This window comes from Ochotona princeps, chromosome X (assembly GCF_030435755.1).
Source record: "Ochotona princeps isolate mOchPri1 chromosome X, mOchPri1.hap1, whole genome shotgun sequence".
NCBI classification, from domain to species: Eukaryota; Metazoa; Chordata; class Mammalia; order Lagomorpha; family Ochotonidae; genus Ochotona; species Ochotona princeps.
This window is the reverse complement of record NC_080865.1, coordinates 101,586,696-101,608,624: the sequence shown is the minus strand read 5'-3', so window position 1 is coordinate 101,608,624 and position 21,929 is coordinate 101,586,696. Positions and strand designations below refer to the sequence as shown.

The 21,929-nt window shown below is 36.9% G+C and overlaps 1 long non-coding RNA gene across 1 annotated transcript; it reads left to right on the top strand.

Annotated features, from left to right (window-relative positions):
* Positions 1-813: 813 nt before the first annotated feature.
* Positions 814-20,063, top strand: LOC131478550 (uncharacterized). The gene is made up of 4 exons (XR_009244545.1): positions 814-850; positions 3,478-3,618; positions 5,250-5,416; positions 19,736-20,063. It is a non-coding gene; the product is annotated as an uncharacterized LOC131478550 (long non-coding RNA).
* The last annotated feature ends 1,866 nt before the right edge of the window (positions 20,064-21,929 follow it).

Here is a 21,929-nt window from a genome sequence, read left to right as displayed (position 1 = left end):
GAATTTGACAAGGCAGGGGAAGGTAAGAAGTATGTTTTCTGCTTTAAATCATTGAATTTTGTGAAAGCAAACTGTTTCTTAATAATTCATATATAGAAGTCAGAAAATACATAGGTAAATCATGGGAGACAGCATCCTCCATGACCAAGGACTAAGAAATTAAGACTAAGAGGAAGATTTAATGGTCCCCAGTTCTGAGAACTGCCATGTGGGAATCCCATTGTTCGAGAAGATGGTACTCAGAAAGAGATCTGAGTGAGGACACTTGCAAAGGCACTGCAAGTCTATCTGTCCACGCACAGCCTGGTCACACTAATAGAATACTAATTTTTGGGACAGCAACAGCAAAGTTCTGCCAACTGTGTGACTTGCACCAATGCAAGCATGTTATCTCACTATTCTGGAGGATAGACGTTTAAAATAAAGGTGTCAGCAGAGCTATGCTCCCACTGAAAGTTGGAGGATGCTGTCATTTTCCTGTTTCCAGCTGTTTGGTTGTCTGCAGGCAATGTTTGGTGTTCCTTAAACTGAAGTAGGGCACCCCTACTCCAATTTGATTTTGTCTTAATTACATCTGTAATGATCCTAGTTCCAATAAAGTCACATTTGCAACTACTAGGGATTAGGACTTCAGAATATTTGAGGGGGGAGGTCCGTAATTCAGCTCATAAGACAGATGTTTTAAAGGCAAGTGAGTGGTTAAGCAAGGCTGCATCCCTGGATGTGCTGTGTGCTATACTCAACTCAAGAACGTGGCAATCATGTATAAATAAATATGATTGACACTTCTATGAGTGGAGTAAAGCATGACATGTGCCATGTAAGTGATGCGCTCTGTGCACACTGGTAAGTTTTTCAAATTTATTTATTTGAACATCAGAAAGAAAAATTCATAGAGAAAGGCTGGAGGAAGCTAGAAGCTAGGAACTCAGTCAAGGACTCTCATGCAGGTTGCAGGGCCTAATCACTTGGTTGCTGCTTTCAAAAGTATGCATTAGCATGAAACTGGATTCAGAAGCCCACTTTTAGGATTTAGCCCAGGTACTACAAGGTTTAAAATTTTGTTTATTAAGAAACAAGACACAGTTATGTAGAATGAGATATGTGCAGTGGTTCACTTCGTAAATGTCTGCAATATCCAGGCTTGATTCTAGCCTAAAACAGGACTACAAAACTCACTCTGCTTCTCCCCCACGGTAGGCAGGGACCAAAGTATTTGAGCTGTCACCAGCCATTTCCTAGTGTGTACGTTAGCAGGAAGCTTGGAACTGGAAGCAGAGCCAGGACCTGAATCCACTTTTCTGTGTACATTCCACATGGAATCCTTACCAATGTAGTAACCCCCCACCTCAGCAAGTGTGTGTCTGGAACAGTCTTAACCATTCTGCTCAATGTTCTCCTGAGCTGGTGGGGGTTTATTGCCAATGGAAGGATGCTTCCTCAGAGCCCATACACACCTCTGCCTATGTTTCTTATATCAGGCTACACTTTCAGGCTTAGGTCAGGCTACCATTTCGGACTACATCAAGGCATTATTAACAATATCCACTTGTTCTAGATTTTTGAGATATATATAACTTGCCTGACCCTCCACCATAAACTACATACAATTTGAATATTACTAGGCTGGTTTTTGTTTGTTTTCCTCTCCACACGGTGATGATCCCTGAGGTTTAACAGAATATGATATGAAAAGCAGATATCCATTAACTACAGCCATCATATGCATACTAAGTCTAGGTTTTTAAGACATATACACAATTTTATTTCTTTAGATTGTTATACTTTGCTGTAAGTCATCCCTAATGTGGAGTCATGTAGTCCCCAAATTTATCTAGGTGTGGCACTCTGGTCAAAAGATGGATACTGAATTCAAGAAAACTTTCTAAGGTAAAGCTGAGTCCTCCCCTTACCTATGTGGACACTAGTAATTGTCATTGCTCCTGTTACTGTTACTGCTGAAGTACTCTTAGATTAAACTTGTAAGAACAATCACAAAAGACATGTTCAAGTGTTTGGAGTAAGAAATTGTCAAGATATGGCCCTGAGAGATCAGTCAGGTTTGTAGTATTTTCATGGAGTGAGTGGTTGTCTAATGGCGTCCATCTTTTTCTGAAAATAAATGTTATGAACATTTTTGTTTTGGCTTGTTTCCTCTTTTGGTTTGTTCCTTTGAATCCTTTATTTTTGGATAATTCTACATTTTTCTTTCTTCTTTTGTTGGGACCATCTATGACAAAATTATATAATTTTTTTCTGTGAAAGATAGTAAATATTTTTGCATTTCACCACCATATATCATCTGTAGTTCAATTACACAGTTTTGCCTGTATAGCATTGAAATCAGTACATGACAGTGTGCAAACCAACTGATAAATCTATTTTTCCAATTTAATTATTTACTTAATTTGAAGAAGACTAAAGTGACGAGTTCACAGACACAATTTTAGGATATACTATGTCTTTCCAAACTAAAACTTTGAGAGCCTGGTGTTGGGATATGCTTGATTGTTTGATCAAATTGTCCTGTTCTCTTTTATGTCTGCTCATTCGTTATGTATGCCAGATACTTTGTCATAACATAATCATGGAGGATACAGATGATTTATTCCGCCCTACACCGTTCTCCCTTTTCACAGTTAGCAAGACACTGTGAGGTACAAATCATCACGATTCAATCACAGATTGAGCTGCAACTGTGATGAATGCCAGTTTGACTAACAATCAATCCAGCTTCTCTTCATGCTTTGGCCTTGGCTTGGTCTCAATTGGGCTTTTGATTGAGAGACTGGCAGATTTCAGTCTCAGGAGTCTGAAAGACTTCCAAAGACTCAATTCTGCCTTTCAAAGATTTTGATTTTAGTACTTTTGGCATCTGTTATAGACAGCTTCAGAAGCTGATAAATGCCATGGCTTGTGTCATTCTGCATGACTTTGTGGCCACCCCCACCCACAGTATGACCTTTTCTTGTTGAGCAAAGCTGCAATAGATCATACTCTTCCTTACAGTTGTTTTTGGTATCAGTCTCAATCAAGCTACACATTTAGCGAGTGGTCTCTACGATAAAACATAAAAAGCTGGTTGCCTTTTGGATTTGTCTAACTTTACTTAGGTCATGACAAATTCTCAGTCTAGTGGCCATACTGACAAATGTTTCCAAAGTAAAACAGTGATCATCCTATAACTGGATTTTGGTTAAATTTTAATTTTATTTCCTTGTCATGTTATGTTCAAAATTTCCCAGTGACTTGAAATTTAAACTATATTTTTGATTGTTTCCATGAGAATGTTGACTAACTTGAAATATATCCAGTTACAAGTCTGGAGTTCCTTTGCATTTCAATGTTGAGAACTCTTGGTGCTTTTTAGTTAAAGCAGCATAATTGACCCACCCACATCTATGCACTTTTTCTTGATTTCCTTCATACTGAATCAGAGAGTGCTGACAAATTTTCTTTTTATTTCAAATTGGAAAGAAATCCCTGGATACATTATCTACAATTATAGACATGAGTTATTTTGAAACCAAATTTACCATGAATTAATCTACTCTTTAGTAAAGGAGATTGAGGTGTGGGAGTTAAAGGACATGATGACACAAGAATGTGAAATATCAGGTATTATTGGTCAATTAGGTATAATAATGTAAATTATGTATTTATATCAATGAAGTGAATACTATTTTAAGAGATTTGTAATTTCCTTTATCTATCAGGAGTTTTAATCTTTGTTTTTCCTTTGACTTTTTTTAGTTTCTTAGAAAATGATGCCATTTTAGTTTTATATATGTACATATTGTTTTGAAGTATTATACATTGAAGAATGGCCAAATATACTTAAAATATATTGCCTTACATAAGTCTCATTTTCATTCTGAGAACACATAGGCTCAAATCTTCATTATTCAAGAATACAGAAGCCTGCATTTGGTCTAGTGGTTAAGCATACAGAATTCCACATTGAAGTACTTGAATTTGAGTCTCTGACTTTAATTTAAGCTCCTGATTCCAGCTTACTATTTATGTGGACTTTGAGGTCAAGGGCAGAGGTAATGGCTCAAGTGCTTGGTCCCTATTACCCAGGTAAAAGATCCGGAGTGAATTCCTGACATTTTTGTTTGTTTTTGAGAATTATAGAGATTTATTCTGATTTATAGAATATATTTGTCAGTTTGAGTATCACATTAAAGATGAAAGACAGAGTGGCATAACATGATATAGGACACAGAAGGATGTGAAAGTTTACCTGTTACAATTAGGCCCACACTTTTCAGACACTGGACATCAAAGACAGCATGAATGAGAGTTGATGCAAACATCAGGTTTGTTCAAGAGACCAACTTATTGGGAGAAGAGCAGAGCTCTTTAATCCCCAAAGCACAATTCCCCAATTTTCAAGTTAGCAGGAAGACTTTGTAAGGTATTTAGTTTGAAAGAGTACAGAGACCGAGGGAGAGACAGAGATCTTTCATCTTATGCATTGCTTCACAGATGACCAAACTGGGCCAGGCCAAATCCAGGGGCTAACTTCATCCAAGTCTCTCATGTGGGTGGTAGGAGCCTAGATACATTTTCCCTTGGCCATTAGCAGTGAGCAGGATCAGAAGCACAGCAACCAGGAATAGAACTGGCGCCAGTTTGACAGGCTCTGGGATTTTCCCTCTCCCCTCCCTAAATACCATTCCCCCATTGATTTCCCCTATATTATTATAAAAATATATTCCTTCAATAGCAGTCTTAAGTACATCATTCTGCTATATCCTGACATTTTATAACCTGACATTATAGGCATGGACAATGGTAGAGAGTCCGGCATCTTATTGTGAAGATATGTTGAACAGTTTCTTTGGGAGACCATCTTTGATTTGGAAGTAGAGCTATATACTGCATTGTATCTTTACATCTGGATAGGATAGTCTCTATTGCACAGTTCCACTAGATGACTACATGTACATGCATACTTATTGAGCTTTTATTTTGCATGAAGTTTGCCTTATATCAGAGAGAACATATTTTATTTGTCCTTTTGGGGTTGGCTTATTTAACTGAGCATAATGGTCTATGGTTGGGTCCATTTTTTTTTTTTTTGCAAATGATACAATTTCATTCCTTTGAATAGCTGAGAAGTATTCCATAGAATACTTGTACCACAATTTCTTTATCCATTCTTCTTTTATTGGGTATCTTGGTTGGTTACATATCTTTGCTATTATACCACTGATGGGCGTTCCATGTCTTTGCTGTTACAGGCCACTGGTGGGCATCCTGGAAGGCAGCAGGTTATGGTTCAAGTAGTTCAGTTCTTGCCATTCAGTAGTAGACTTGAGTTGAATTCCTTGGTGCTGAATTCAGTGTGGCCCATCTCCAGCAACCGTGGGAATTTGGGGGAATGACGCAGCAGATGTTTAATTTCTGTGTGAGAGCGTGTGTTTTCAAATAACAATATTTACAGAAAATCTCAAATTAACATTATGCTTTTATTATGTAGACAACAAATCTCAACTCCTCCTTCCTTATATGTGTCTTTATAACCAATGCGTATCTGAAATAGCGGCTGGCTTTTTATACATAACCCGGGGCTTTGAGGGATTGCAAACTAGTTTTTCATGATGCAAGTTGCCTTCAAATGTGTATGTTATTTCAAAATCATCCGCAGCAAAATATTCTTACCTTTTCCATAAATTCTTTGCAGTACCTCCATATAGGCAAAATAATATGAAAACTGGTACGATAATTCTGTTTCCTTTGAAGAACAGATAAAGTGGAAAGCTAATTCTCGCTCAATCTCAAGTCAGTGGGGATAGAAACTGTATAATTCCCTTGTTATAAATTTTGGTAGTTATACAAAGGCAAAACTCTGGGAAAACTTGAATAAGAATTGCATGGATAGCAAATGTGAGGGCGAGACTGCCACATTCATCTATTCTATGTGCAGTGCTTTTCACAAGAAGGTGTCGTTCATGTGGGCCAAAAATATGAATGCCGCCTTTTTGAGAAGAGTAATGTACAACATGGACTGCATATGTGGGGGCCTTGGAAATGAAAGTTGAAGTGCATTCACAGAGATGGTGTTTGGATGCCACGCACCCCTTCCTTAATGTTCAGGGGATCTCACAAAAAGGCTTATTTGCAAAGAAGAGAGGAAGAAAGAAAGAGAGAGAGAGAGAGAGACAGAGAGAGAGAGAGAGAGAGAAAGAGACCACAAATGGTTGCGACAGCCTGGGTTGGAAACAGGCTGAAACCAGCAGCCATCTATCCTGATATCCCAGGGACTCAAGTGCCTGGTTTGTCATCTACTGCCTTTCAAGCAGAATTCTTAGCAGGGAACTAGATTGGAAGCTGAGTAATCTGGACCCTAACCAACACTCTAATACGAGATGCAGTCATCCAAAGGCATGGCCGATGTGCTATGTCACCAAATATGCTCCCAAGGCACTTTTAAAAATGATTTATGTGAATTGCAGATTTATAGAGAGGGAGAGATTTTTCCATCCACTGCAACTACTGGGTCTGCCAAAGCCAAAGCTCAATAAAAATAACAAAATGATGGTTTATAGTTGGAGAATAATCTAAACATTCAAAACAGAAACATCAAAGTTATTTAACGAATTCCAAACGTATCAAAAAGAAAAGAAATATGCTAAATAACTGTTCATACAATTGAAAGCAAATAAAAAGATGAGAATCTTAAACATAGCCATGTCAACAATCACATTAAATGTGAATTATTTCAAATGAATAGCAGAGATTGTCAGATTTTCCTAATTATATGCTGCATCATAAACCATGTTTAAATATGAAAACAGAACAAGCTAAAATAAAGATCAAAAAATGTATTAATCTAGAAATAGTCAAAATAATGCTGACAAGAGGATTTCAGAGGAAGTATGCTATCATATCATGGTGATAAAGAGTCCAGTCTTCAGCACAGCCTAATCCTAAGTGTTTGTATACAGACACATCAAACTGTAGGAAATACTGGGTTATATAACTGTCCCTTTAAGTACTGCTCTAATTCTGGCTCATGAATTTTAAGATATTGTATGTTCATTTCACTCACTACAAAATCTTTAGAAGTATGATCATTAACATACAAGCACTTTGAGTATTTTGGGAAAAATCTGTTATTTATTTCTACTTTAATTCATTATATAATAAAATATTTCTTATAACATTATTTAAAATGTCTTGTGTATCGTTCTATTGTTCAGAATATAATACGTATCACTAAATGTTCTATGATTACTTGAAATGATGTGTCTTCTGCCCTTTCTTTTCTCTGCTTCTTTTTTGGAATACCTCATTGCTTGATACAAGAAAGAGGCCTGAAATTTAGGGAAGGTTTAAGGATCAGGCTGGATGTGTACCCAAATACTTTCCAAGACCCACTGACTTCTCAACGATGACTTACAGGTTCCACATTGTTATTGGCAGGGGATTTGATTTCTCCTCATATATATTTTTGTATATGTAGTACATGTATGTGTGTGTGGTGTGTGTGTGTGCACATCGAAAAGACAATCACTCAGACTATATGAATTTTTTCTACGTTAACACTATAGACAAAGTAGAGACTTTCTATATTAAATTTGCTTCAATAAATTTTAGACATTTATTTGTGTACAAGCATGCTGTCTGTAAAGATAACATTTACATTTTCTATTCACACCTTTGTTCTTATTTCTTTTGCGTGCCTTATGGCTGCCAGTAATATTTGCAATATTTGTAATAATGGACATCTTCACTTTACATCTTTGATTTTACATTGGGGGAAATTCCATTATTTTACCAGGAGTATAGCATCAACTATAATTGTTTTGTAGATATCTGGCATTTTTTATCATAAAAAGGTGATGATTTGGACCTGGCACAATAGCTCAATGGTTAATGTTTGCTTTGCAACTGTCAGGACCCTATATGAACGCAGGTACATGGCCTGGCAGCTCTTCTTCCCATCCTGCTCCCTGCTTGTGGCCTGGGATAGCATTTGAGGATGGCCCAAAGCCTTGGGATCCTGCACCTGCGTGGAAAATTCAGAAGAACTTCCTAGCTCCTGGCTTCAGATTGGCTCAGCTCTGGCCACTGCAGCTACTTGGGGAGTGATTCAACAGATGGAAAATCTTTCTCTCTGTCTCTCCTTCTCTCTGTAAATCTGCCTTTCTAATAAAAATAAAATTGATTTGACCGCAATGGCTGGAGTTGAGCCAATCCAAAGCCAGGAGCCCGGAGCTTCATCTGGGTTTCCCACCGGCTTTGGCAAGATCTCAAGGCTTTGGGCCGTCCTCCACTGCTTTCCCAGGCCACAAGCAGGGAGCTGGATGGGAAGCGGGGCTACTGGGATTAGAACCAGTTTCCATATTGGATCCAGGCACAGTCAAAGCGAGGACTTTAGCCACTAGGCTACCACACTGGGCCTGTGATAGAGTTTTAAGTTTTGGTTTTATGGAAGCCTATGGCTCAATATTCAAGTGTCTGGGATATTCAAAATGATCTTCTGTTAATTATTTTTATTTCATTGCCATTTGATATAAGGTTCTGCTTTACGGCCTATGATACTGAATAAGGTTTCAGAGATAGAATGTATGTATCTTCTATATGTACATTTAAATCTGCACATGTGAATTACTGGGTGTCGTTTGTGTGCATGTTGGTTTATGAGGATTTTTCACGGTTATCTAATTAGTGTATGTCTCCTGCAGCAGGTTGTTGTAGCACTCAAATCCTCTATTATTTTATCCTCTTTTTGTTTTTCTTTTCCACTAATTGCTGAGATGTGTTAGAATCAGCAATGACTCAATTAGAAGAGTCCTGTTATTGACACTTCAGAACTTTGCATTTATCCCTCATTATTCTTGAAATTTGTCAAGTTAGATGTATTTAAGTAAGGCACACTCTTTTCCTGAAAAATAAGTAAAGCTGCAGTGAAACTCAGTCCTGGACGCAGTTTGCTATGGCGCAGAGGAAGGGCTCTATTCTAGCTTGATTGAAAGTAACATCATTTGCTATTCAACTTGCTTATTGTGGTTTGCAGCATTGACAATTTTACATAAGTTACTATTTATCCATCAACTGACTGAAATTGTTGTCATCTTATTATTTTTTTGCAAATACAAGTACAGTACCATGTACATGCAACTTTGTTTCTTTCAGAGTTGCAATGAATACGGAACTGCCTGAGAATGGCTGGGTTCTACTTTCTGATAAGTGGGAATGTTGCATACACTTCTTTTTAATTTATTCATTGAAATTGTGTCAGAACGCTATGTATCAAGATGTACACTAGGGGTCCAAGGTGATAGTGTAGTGATTAAAGTCCTTGCCTTGCACACGCCAAGATACAACATCGGTGCCAGTTCTAGTCCCGGCAGCTCCACTTCCTATCCAGCTCTCTGCTTGTGGCCTGGGAAAGCAGTGGAGGACGGCCCAAAGCCTTGGGACCCTGCAACTGCGTGGGAGACCTGGAGGAAGTTCCTGGCTCCTGGCTTCAGATCAGCACAGCACCGGCCGTTGCAGTCACTTGTGGAGTGAATCATTGGACGGAAGATCTTCCTCTCTCTCTTCTCCTCTCTGTATATCTGACTTTGCAATAAAAATTTAAAAAAAATAACAAATCGTTAAGATGTACATTAGGAGTTGGAAATTGTTCTAGGACTTCAATTCCCCACATATATTCTATCTTCATAAATTATGTCTGCATATGAATTACACATTTTGTATAACATTTTATCATTTTATTGAACAGCAATAATTTTGAATTAATAATACTGAAACTTTTATATATTGCATAAATTATACATATCTTCCACTATCCTAAAGCTCTGTTCCTGTTTGGTTTGCCGTATCCTTTTCATGGCTCATGTCTGAGGTGTTAGGGTAAATGGAGGGAATGCAAGTTACTTTTTGGGTCAAAGTAATTCTGCAGACATCTCTAAGCTTTCTAGTCTGAATTTAAGGCTAATGAGGACAGTGGGATTCTATTGTAGTTGAGCGTGCTGGTTTACAACAATGGTGGGGATTGTAGTGCTTTCTACTCACCCTGTCTGTTGTGAGTGAACCCTGGTTCACTCCCCAATTAGCTACAATATATACTGCAATGTGCTTCGTTCCTCTCTCTCTATGATGAGTTTTGAATCTTTGTGCTGTTAGAATTGCCACCATTTCTTTAATGTAGTTTTCCTTCGGTCGATTTCTTGGAAATGCCCTACTTTCTTTGTTGTTCTGTCTCTTCTGTATGCTGAAGGAAAGTAGAGGACTTCACATTCAGCCATCTTTGACCTGTCTTAAACCCAGTTTGGAATTAAATTTTTTCCACGAAACTTCTGAATTGCTTGTATATACTATCAAAAAGTCAGGACTAGGAGCTCATTTCTTATCTCTTCTTTGGGCTTTCTTGTCTGTTCAAGCTTGTATATAGGAAAAATGTTTCACTTGTTGACTGCAACAAGATAATTGAATTTGCTCTGCTTCAATTATATTTCATTGTAATGAAGTTGAGCTAACATAAATAAGGTTGTCTATCATCTGCAATTGAGGAATATATCAAGTTTATCATCCCATTAGGTTTTATAAAACTTTTTCACACCATACATAACAGGAAGGAATAATTCGCAGATTGACAATTGGAACTGTTGGATCCATAGTTTATTGCAGAATTAGTGGATCTTTAAAATTATATCATAGGAGACAAGAAGCTTTACCCAGGTGTCACTAAAACATAGTTATTCCCCACTGTGGAAATTTGCAATAGAAAGATTACCATATTCCAATGTGTTTGTAATTGTGAGATATAGCATGTACTTACTTTTCTAAATGTAGTTTTCTGCAAAATGTAAGAGGCTTTTTCTCAAGAGAAATTTGCATCAGCTTTTTTAGCATTCAGAATTTTTAGTTCCAGGCCCAGCATGTTTTGCAGAACTAAATGTAGACTACTCTCCGAGGTAAAGAATGAGAAAATTCTTTAACAGAGACTCAAAGAATAGGTAACTCTTTATTGATTCTGGTGTAAAAGAGGTAATTTAACACCTTTTATAATTATTCTAAACATGAATGAACATTAGTAGCTAAACTGAACACTACCTTTGGCCTAGAAACTAATCTACTGGTTAATATATGACCTTTCCAGCATATCAAAATAACTGTCCACATCAGATAATCAATTAAGATACTTGTATAGCACATAAGGATAAATTTTTAAAGAGATTCATGCATTTATTTTGTTGTTTATTTATTTGTTTACTTTTGGAAAGGCAGATTTACGGAGAGAAAAAGAGAAAGAAAATCCTTCCATCCCCTGGTTCATCCCCAAGTGACCACAATGGGCAGAGTTGCACCAATGAGAAGTCAGGAACCAGGAGCTTCTTCTGGGCCTCCCATGTGGGTGCAGGGTCATCATCTGATGCTTTGGGTCATCATCTGATGCTTTCCCAGGCCGCAAGCAGAGAGCTGGGTGGGAAGTGGGGCAACCAGGGCACGGACTGGCATCCAAATGGGATCCCAACTGTTGCAAGACAAGGATTTAGCCACTTGGCTCTTTTGTCACACCCAATGGTTATTTTTATTTATTTTAAAATTTTTAACATTTATTTATTTTCATTGCAAAGTCAGATATACAGAGAGGAGGAAAGAGAAGACAATCTTCCATCCAATGATTCACTCACCAAGTGACCACAATGGCCGGAGCTGAGCCATTCCAAAGCTAGGAACCAGGATCTTTTTCTGGGTCTCCCACGCGGGTGCAGGGTCCCAAGGCTTTGGGCCGCCTCAACTGTTTTCCTAGGCCACAAGCAGGGAGCTGGATGGGAAGCGTAGCTGCCGGGGTTAGAACTGGCGCCCATATGGGATCCTGGGGCTTTCAAGGAAAGGACTTTAGCCACTAGGCTACCGCACTGGGCCAAATGGTTATTATTTATTTACTTATTTATTTATTTTAAAAGTTACATAGAAGGGAGAAAGGGAAAGAAAAAGCGAGAGGGAGAGAGATTTTCCCTCTAGTGTTTCACTGTCTAAATGGCAGAACAATGAGGTCTGAACCAGTTTAAACTAGGACCCAGGAAATCCATCTAGGTCTCTCATCTGGTCACAGAGGCCCATCTTCAGCTGCTTTCCCAAGTAAGTTAGTAAGGAGCTGAATAGGAACCAGCGTAACTGGGATGCAAACTGGAGCCCATATGGGAAACTGGAATTATAGGCAGCATGGGGTCCTGCTATAGCATAATGCTGCCCCCCCAAAATCTTTTGTAAACAAGCTCCTGATTGTGCACATATAGGTCATGCAAGAGCACACATTAAGAAAATACGTGGTTCCCCTAAGACTTAAATTAATCAGAAATCATAAATGATGTTAACTTATATTTAAAACCAGACAGTTATTTTGATTTCTTGTTTTATTTACCCAATGATTATCTTTGAAAGAAGATCCAGTCCGTTGCGAGGACTGTTGGAATGAGTTTGTGATAAAGGCTCATGTTTTTTTGACTAAGCCAAACCCCTGCAAAATATATTCCGTCAGCTACAAGGACAGAGTTAAATACCCAAGAGCCTTTGTAAACCCAGCTGTTCTTCCTCCATAAGGTGGGTCTCCATAACAGTGAAGAGTCAGTACTTCCTCAGTAAAGAGACCCATTACCATTAACACAGCACTCCATTTGCTTATTTAAGATCACAGAATCATTTTCCCCCACAAAATCCTACTGAGATCTAATTGGACAAGTATTCTTTGTGTACTACATTGGATTAATGCATTCATTATCATGCAGAATCACATATTCAAGTATTCAAAAGGTCTTTGAAAGTGTTTTTAAGGATAAAAGCATCTGACCTTTCACATGTAACAACTCACATTCACTTGCACGGTACTCCTTACAGTCATCATCTCAGCGAATCTTGATGATAATCCGTGGAAGAACGTGGATTTTCTACTTCAGAGAGACTTACAGAAGACCGTAAGTGATCTGACTGAAATGGCTTGAACTAGAATGCTTGTTTTCACTTCAGTCAATCTCTAGCAGCATCCCCAAATAGTCCTAAAATAAACCCGTGATGTAAGTGAAAATTGTCTTTGTTAATGTGCTCTTCCCTAATTCTAAACAATCTAACAAGGTTGCAACATACAACACCCTTAGGATCCAGCAGCACAGTACCGTTATGACTTCTGAGGCTTTCTTGATTTACTTGACACTCTTTCTGAATAAGGTAGTAAAATATTACTTTATACACAAATTAGAGATTTTCTTGATTTTCTTCCTTGAAGAGATGGATACAGAGGAAGCTACTAAGTCCATCCTCAATTTTTATTTGAAGAAACAAACAGAAGTTCTACCTACATGTTCATCATGGATTATTGGAAGATAATTAAGAGAGAAATCCAGGCATCCTATAATCTATTTAAATATGTAATTATTGGCATGATTCACTCATTTCTTCAATACCTGATCTTTAGGGACAAATTATCACTTGCTTTCCTAACTACACCTATTTTTGAAGGTACAGGATTTGCTTACTTATAAACGGTGTTAGGTCTTCATGACCTGTATGATACATTATCCGCTTCATTGGTATCATTGCAGATTATCACAGCTCAAGCAATTATACTGAAATGTCTACCTTTTAAGTGGGAACAAGCAAGAATGAGTTGCCTCAAAGTCGAGAACTATGCTTTTCTTCTCCACGGGCTTTTCAGAGAGTATGGATTTTCTTTGGGTAGGTTGGTGGGGATTTGAAAATGTGTGTTATATTAAACAGCATTTATTTCTGGAAACAAAGAAGCTGTAAACCTCAAATATGCAAGGCAGTAAGAAAAACCAAGGACTCGTCTGAGCCCAAATGCAATAATGTATTTCAGAAATAGTGTACTAAAGATACATATAGGATCATTAAAACTGAGGTGCAGTTATACATTTATGAAGTTTCAAGTTGATTTATTGTGTAAGAAGGCAGAAAGCATTCATTTTAAAAGTTTTGAGTATTTTATGATTTTGTGAAATATCTTATAATCACACATTGCCAAAAAATGAGTACTTGATGTGTTCGAAGATGATAAGTAGCAATTAAAAATGGAAATTCCTCCAATGTTGGAAAGTTTAACTAATGAATGAATTGAGAGCTCACATCATGTATTCTAAGCAGACCTAAAGAACCGGGTCAGATTGTTAAAACATATGGAGTTTATTCTTAAAAAAAAAAAAGTCAAACAAACGTAAAAGTAACATGTACCATTTTTGCAATATTGTTTAAGCCATTAATTAAACAGAACCAGTAAAATGTTATAACCAAGTCTAAAGAGAATCGAAATCATGTAATTAGGAACCTGAAATTAACTTACATAAAGAATGAAATTCACCATTGTTTCCACAAAGAAAAAGCACCAATTGTTCCATTAATTTTCAATTCTATGATCAAGAATCACTAGAAAGTTTATCAATTTTCTACAAGCTGCAGAACTGTAAAAAAAATTGCTTAACAGCAATACAAGATGCAAGCTCCAAGCTCCAAAGTCAGGGAAAACAGATTCAGACAATATCTGATGTTCTACTGTAGACAGCAACTTTTTGGTCCATTTGAAAGATGTTTTTTACAATCTTTAATAGCAGCACCATCCTTTTGTCTAAAAGATTATTATTAGGCAAAAAAGAGGTTGTTTTCAATAGGTTTGTCCAGAATATTTACATAAATATAAAAATTAGTGTTAGTTTACTACACAGGCTTCCTTAAGATTGTTTTGCAGATGTGAAGCTATATGACACTGAGAAATTACTGAGACCACAAAGTCAATTTTTGTGTTTAGACATTTATATAATTAACCTCAGGTAGCACTTAAAAAGGGATTTAAGATTTCCAAATATATATTGGCTATTGGAAGTCCAGGGAATGAATCTTAAGAAATCCTCTTCACTAAATTGAACTTATATATTTCATACATTTAGATGCATTATTTTTCCTCAAGAATCTCAACATGTCAATATTCCTGGCTTAACAGAAAGATTCTTACATTACCTGTAAGTCTGTCATTCTGAAAACCAGGTGGCGTTTCTAGAAATATGTTATGAACATTGTCTTCAAAAGTGAAGCTGACTTATTTTTATTAAAAGCTCTTTGTCTTATCTAGTCACAATTCTACAATGCAGTACTTCTGGTAAGGTGCTCTATACAATTGGTTTGTATATGTGGTTAGTAAATTTAATTCCTCTTCTACATGTCCATGAAAAAACAGATTTTTATGAAACCAATACAAATGCCAAATTGCAAAGAAAAATAAGGAGATTTAGTAAATTTCTGACTTACGGAAATGGGACTAATTTAAAATTATGACATTTTATGTTACAAAGTCAGATTGTGAAAATTATTATATAATTATGTATGGACTTTTTTCTTGTTGTTATCCACTAAACCATGTAGTATGATAATTATTTAAACAGTATTGACTTTACATTAGGTATTCTGAATAATTCTAGAAATGATTTAAGTTTACAAAAGCATATGCACAAGTTTTTGGCAAATACTCTGCCTTGTGTAAGAGACTTCAGCATACACGCTTATTTGCACCCACTGGTGTCCTGAAAACCAATCCACAGGAATCTGAGGGAGCACTGTGGCTACGAATGTGGTTATGCCAACTGCATGGAGAAAGAAAAGAGTGTTTATCGACCAAACAGAAACACGACTACTGTGAACTGGTGTTTGCATCCATTTTTATTGATTACCTGCAATCTCAGAATGCTAAGTAGATCAAAGGATCATGGCCAAGGAAATGCTCATGGAAATAGGTGGTATCCACATTTCTAACTAATATGTCTCCTATTGGACCATGTCAATGTTATCCACAAATTTCCCTGAGAACCTTTTTTATATTTTACTCATATTTCCCTGAAAAAGGAAGGTTATTGTTATTATTTTTTGGATTTCTTATGTCAAACTAATATGAACAGCAGAGGTTGACTCTTCAGTATAATGATTTTATTCAAAAATTGACAGGGGATTTCCATCAAGTCAAAATATGTCATGGTGAATCAGCAACATACCCAGACATGCAGAACCAGATAAAGGTTTTTAAAGATAAAATGGGGTGGACTCTTAAGTTATTTCAAATAGCTATTCACTCTTGCTAAGATGGATAACAAGAGTGGCATCAGTCCAAGGGCTGAACCAATAATTGCTGGCTAGATGTGCTTATAGAAATAGCTTTTGTACAATATTTCATCAATCTTTGCTCAAGGTTTAGTTTTGGCAGAGTATGTGGTAACTTGTGATCAGGCAAATCTACATACAGACTTTTACTTCATAGCCTCTTAATTCCAATTTGTTAGGGTTTGACATAAATAACTCCATTCTGATTGTGACAAACTTCCCAGTTTATAGAGCTCTCCAATGATCCAGACTGTGCTCATAAGTGCGTTTGTGACCACTACTTCATTTTTAGGGTCTCAGCACCACCAGGAGAATCAGAAGTATATTTGCCTACACATCTGCTACTTATCTAATAAATCCTATCTTTACCTGCAGAGTGCTCTAAAGTGCTAATCAATTGTACTGCTGTAAGTGTGATAAGTATACATATTCTCTTGTGTGCATTTCCTACAGTAAAAGGGAGATAAAAAAGTCAATAAGAAAAGATGACATCAAACACAGAAATGACAGCAAGATTGATACACACAGAAGGGAGTTTGAAAAATTGTCAGGGAAAATATGTAAGATGTTTGTGCAAGTACCAGTGTGTTTTGATAACAACTTTTCTGTGGTATTTCTTGATGTCTGGTATTGTGATATCTCCAGTTTTGTTTGTCTTGCATAAGAGTGATTTGGCTAGGGCCCAATGCAGTAGCCTAGTGGCTAAAGTCCTCGCTTTGCATGTACCAGAATCCCATATGGGTGTAGATTTGTGTCCCAGCTACTCCACTTCCCAACCAGCTTCCTGCTGGTGTCCTGGGAAAGAAATCCAGGACAGCTCAAAGCCTTGGGACCCTTCACCCTCCTGGGAGATGTGGAAGAAGCTCCTGGCTCCTGGCTTCAGATCAGCTCTGTTCCAGCCACTGCAGCCACTTGGGGAGTAAACCAGCAGACAGAAGATTCTTTTCTGTCTTTCCTTCACTTTGTAAAATATGACTTTCCAATAAACAAGAAATAAGTAAATAAATATTTTAAAAAGTGATTTGGCTATCAATGGACCATATAAATTCCATATATATTTTATCATAATTTTTCTTAGCTCTGAGAAGAGTGTCGCATGTATTTTGATTGAGATCATACTGAATCTGTAAATTGCTTCTACTAGTATGGGCATCTTGACGATATTAAGTCTACCAATTCATGAAAATGGACAGTTTTTCTCTTTTTTACTGTCTTCTTCAGTTCCTTCCGTCATTATTTTAAGATTTTCATCATAGAGATCCTTCACATCTTTGTTAAATTTATGCAAATAAATTAAAAAATTTTCACAGCTGTTATGAATGGGATTGATCTAGCAAGTTATTCTCAGCCATGGAATTATTAGCGTATATAAAGATTTTTAATTTTGCACATTGATTTTGTATCCAGTTTCATTAAACTCTCTTAGTATTCTGGCTCCCCTCTGTGTAGAATTATGTCATTGTAAACAAAGATAAAACTTTCTCCTTTCCAGTTTATATCCTTTCAATTTTTTCTTTTGCTAAATGATTCAGTTGAACACTTCCACGACTCTGTTGGATAGCAGTGGTGAGCGTGGGCCCCACTGCTCTGGGTGGCACATGCGGCAAAAAGGGGTAGAACTGTGCTCCTCTTCGCATCAACCTAACAGAACCCTTCACAATCACTCTGCTCCCAGTGCAAATGGAGTCAGGGTGATGTGCAAGACCCTACACCATGCACTATCACCAGGGACCCTGATGTTGTGGTCTGTTTCCATATCTCCCTAGTCCCGAGCGTGGTGTTTCTGCTCAGTGTCTCGTGATTGCATTTTCCATGTTGCTCCATATTTCCTCACTGTGTTCTGCAGAATTTCCACTGCAGACCTCTCTCAAAGTCTGCCATAAGAATGCACCTCATCTACTTTTCTTTCACAAGCCAGCCTTGCACAGTCACAATCATCTTTTTCTCTATTTAGGTATTTTGGCAACTTACAAATAACCTTTTTTTTTTTTCTAAATGGTAATTGTAAGTATAAATGAAGACTGGAGGAGGGTTGAAAATAGTTTTTTTTTCATTCCTTCTACAATATTTTGAAAATCAGCATTTTCTTAAAGGAACATAAATTTGTTGTGATTAAAGATATGCATACACTATTCATCCATTTGCAAATGTAGTACACATAGTAAGTTATTATACAGTGCTACTGAAGCTTTCAGGCAGTCAGGAAATATGCACACTTTTTGTCATTTAAAAATGTACATTTAAATAAAATTGGCACTTTGATCATTTGCAGTTTTCCTCCTCCCCTCCACAATTCTACACATTGATTTTCATTGCAACAGTTTGTGTTACTGGTCAAAATATCTGTGAATATATAAATAATAATGCCTGAGCATTATCGTGGTAAAATATGTGAAAAATGGTCCCCAAAACAGTCATGTAGAATCATTTAGTTTTATTTGAAAGAATTACATAAACACACACACACACACACACACACACACATATATATACATGCACAAATAAACAAAGAGAGGGAGAGGGGGATAGAGAGAATTTTCATCTGTTGGTTCGCTCTCCAAATGGCCCCAAAGTTTCAGAGTGGGGCCAGGCCAAAGCCAGGAGCCCAGAGCTTCATTTGAGTCCCCAGCATGGACTTTTGGGGCCCACACAAGCCCTTGAGCCGTCTTCCACTGTTCTTGCAATGCCAGTAACAAGGAGGTGGAATTGAAGTGAAACATACGCGACATGAATCAAAGGTTTCACCAACTGGGACACAATATGCCATCTCAACCCCTGCCATGTTCTGTTTCTTGATCTGCATGCTAGTTGCATGTATGTTTTCAGTTTTGTAACTTACTCAAGCAACACAAGTATAGGCATTTCTATATATGTATATTTATATGTTATAGAAAAAATAAAATCATATTATTGCAAGGAAGGAACAATTTTGTGCTAATATACAGTAAACTTAATATGAAATGAGAGAATTTGAGTCTTCCTAAAGTTATTGGGTCAGGATATCATTTTCTGGGGAACTATTAATATATTCAGGAACAGAAGTTGGCAAATTCTAAACTGAATAAAATAGTCTGTCTCTTTTCAGTGTGACCATGTGAGCCTGTGGTATTCCTAGAGAATTTACTTCAGTAATATCACTTGTGTTTTCCTCCTTTTTTCATTGCCAGTACCATTATAGTGGTTAGGGTCTCAATTCCATTTTAAGAAACACTGTTGTTGCCTTCTAATACAAAGATTTTCCCGATGGCCTCAGGGATCAAGGGTAATGTAGAACACCGTTTCTGAGTGGTGGAGTTCACAAGTAGCCTGAGACTTCATGTATATTCTGATGTACATCTAATTCTCTGTCCAGTATACCTGTGTCCTTTTTTATCACTATATATTCAGTGTCTGGTAATGGGTCCAATAGAGTTTATGTGCTTAGGAAATTTTATTTGATTGCTTTTCAGGGGATAATAAACGAATATAATTAGATTGATCTCTAATGTACTATTCATTAGAAATTTTGTTATGCCAACATGCAGAGTAAACACCTGAAAAGGAGAATATAGGAGTTATATTTTGATACGAACTTGTACATGAAATTTTTTTCTTTGATTGTCTTCTTTTGCAGAGGGCAAGAGAAAAACAGATTGAATCCAGTCTTCTATTTCACTCCCTAATTACCTACAACAACCAATATTGGGCTGCAATCAACTTCCGTAGCTCAGAACTCAATCCAGTTCTCGCCTGTGGATAGCAGGAGCCCAGCTACTTGAGCCATCACCTGCGACCATATTAGCGGGAAGCTGGAGTCAGGAGCCACAGTTGTGCACTGAACTCAAGAACTTCTGCGTAGGACATAGGTGTCCTAACTGATGGTTAACCTCTAAGCCAACCACCCATCCCTTATTTTATTTGCATATCACATACAGCACACTTTGGGTAATGTGCCTCAATATTTTTCTCTCCAGCTACTGTGTTAGAATCGTTTCCAACGCAAGATGCTAGGATTTTTCACATGTTGTGAAGATTGGGGCTCAAAACAAAAGGTAAGGCCAATTTGCTATGAATTACCACTCTTCAAAACGGGAGCTGCTCATCTTCAGTCACATTTTAAGAAATTACATAAATAATTCTGATGGAATAAACAGTCAAAATCATTTTAAATGATATTCAAACATGGATAGAAATTAATCAAAATTTACATACAAGAACAGCTTCTTACATAAAAGAATATTAAGAAAATTATAAAGGAAATATTTTTCAGCTTTTCCAAAACCAATTTCATTATTTCGTTATAAATTAACTTGTGAAATCAAAGACATTTCTTTACTTGGTTTTACACATTTCTAAATATTTTTATTATGAGATGTGCATAATCTTTCAGAACAAATCTAAGTTATTGCTCAATTCTTTCATAGGAATCATGATCTTTTTCAGAGTAATCCTCAGTGTTTTTCATTAATCCTTTTATTCATGTTTCCTTGAAGCAGCAGATATATTTTTATTCACGCTGTGAGGACAGGTGTTTGTCATAGCACTTAAGAAGCCGCTTGTGACACCTGCACCGGAATCACAGTGTCTAGGTTTGACTACTAGTTCTGCTTCTAATTGTAGCTTCCTGCCAAGGCACATAAGAGAGGCAGCAGATGATACACCTGGAAGCTAGATTCTGGTCATCTACATTGGAGATCCGGATTGAGTTCAAGGCTCCCGGTTTTGACCTTGCCCAAACCCACCAGTTTTAGACATCTGGGGAGCAAACCATTGGGTAGGGGATTTCTGCATCCTTGTCTCTCTCTGTCTCTCCACCTCCCTCCCTCTCTCTTTTCTCTTTTCTGTGTACTCCCACTACTCCCCACTTTCTATATTTCAATAAACAAAAATAACTGTCTAAAAATTTAAAGCATAAACAATGCTATAAAAAAGAGTAAATCTTCCACTGGAGCTCCATTCATAGATTTAACAGCCACACTAATTTTGCCACAGTTATAAGTGTACTCACAGTCTGTTCTCTTAAGTTTAATTACATGAAAAAGGCACTGATCTGGGATTTAGAACAAAGCAGGTACTTTTTCTTTGAAAAGTTCATTATTTTCAAGGACTCTAAATAACTGCACAAATGATTTCTTCTTACTCTGAAGAAACATGGATAAAATGTTAAGACAGAGGAAACTCACAGTGGACAGCTAAAGGAATATATTTTCTGTATTAATAACCTAACGAGTTCAAAAAGAGTGAAATACAATGCTTATGAAAACAAATTGTATTTGGGGTTTATGTTGAAAGCTACTTCAATTTAATTAAAGGGATCATGCTAAACTGATTCATGAATCTGTAGTGAAACATGCTCTGGTTAATGAATTCTACTTTTATTATAATTTATCAGTGATATTTGATTTTCTATATGATCGTATGTATCTTTGTCAGTTTAATACTAGGAAACTTAATGATAACCCAAATATTTCATTCAGTTGGAATGTTTTACCTTCATCTCTCCTTGTCTGCCCTGCAGAAATAATGGATGTCTATATCGTAGAAATAATGTAGAGCTTATTATCTTGTGTTTAGTATCAAGTGATATGCTTAACATAAAAAATGTCAAGTGATGTTAGATTCAATATTTGATGCCCATGAATGGGTTTCATGAGTCTTGCTGTGTAACAAACCATGTGGGGCTAAATGGCATAAAACATCAACAATTACTGATTTTTGCTAACTAATCTGCAATTTGAATTAAGGTTTAATGAGTTGACTCATCTCTGTTCCAACATGGCTCATTCATGTCGGGGCAAGTTGGTGCTGTTGTAGACTGTGGGTTCAGC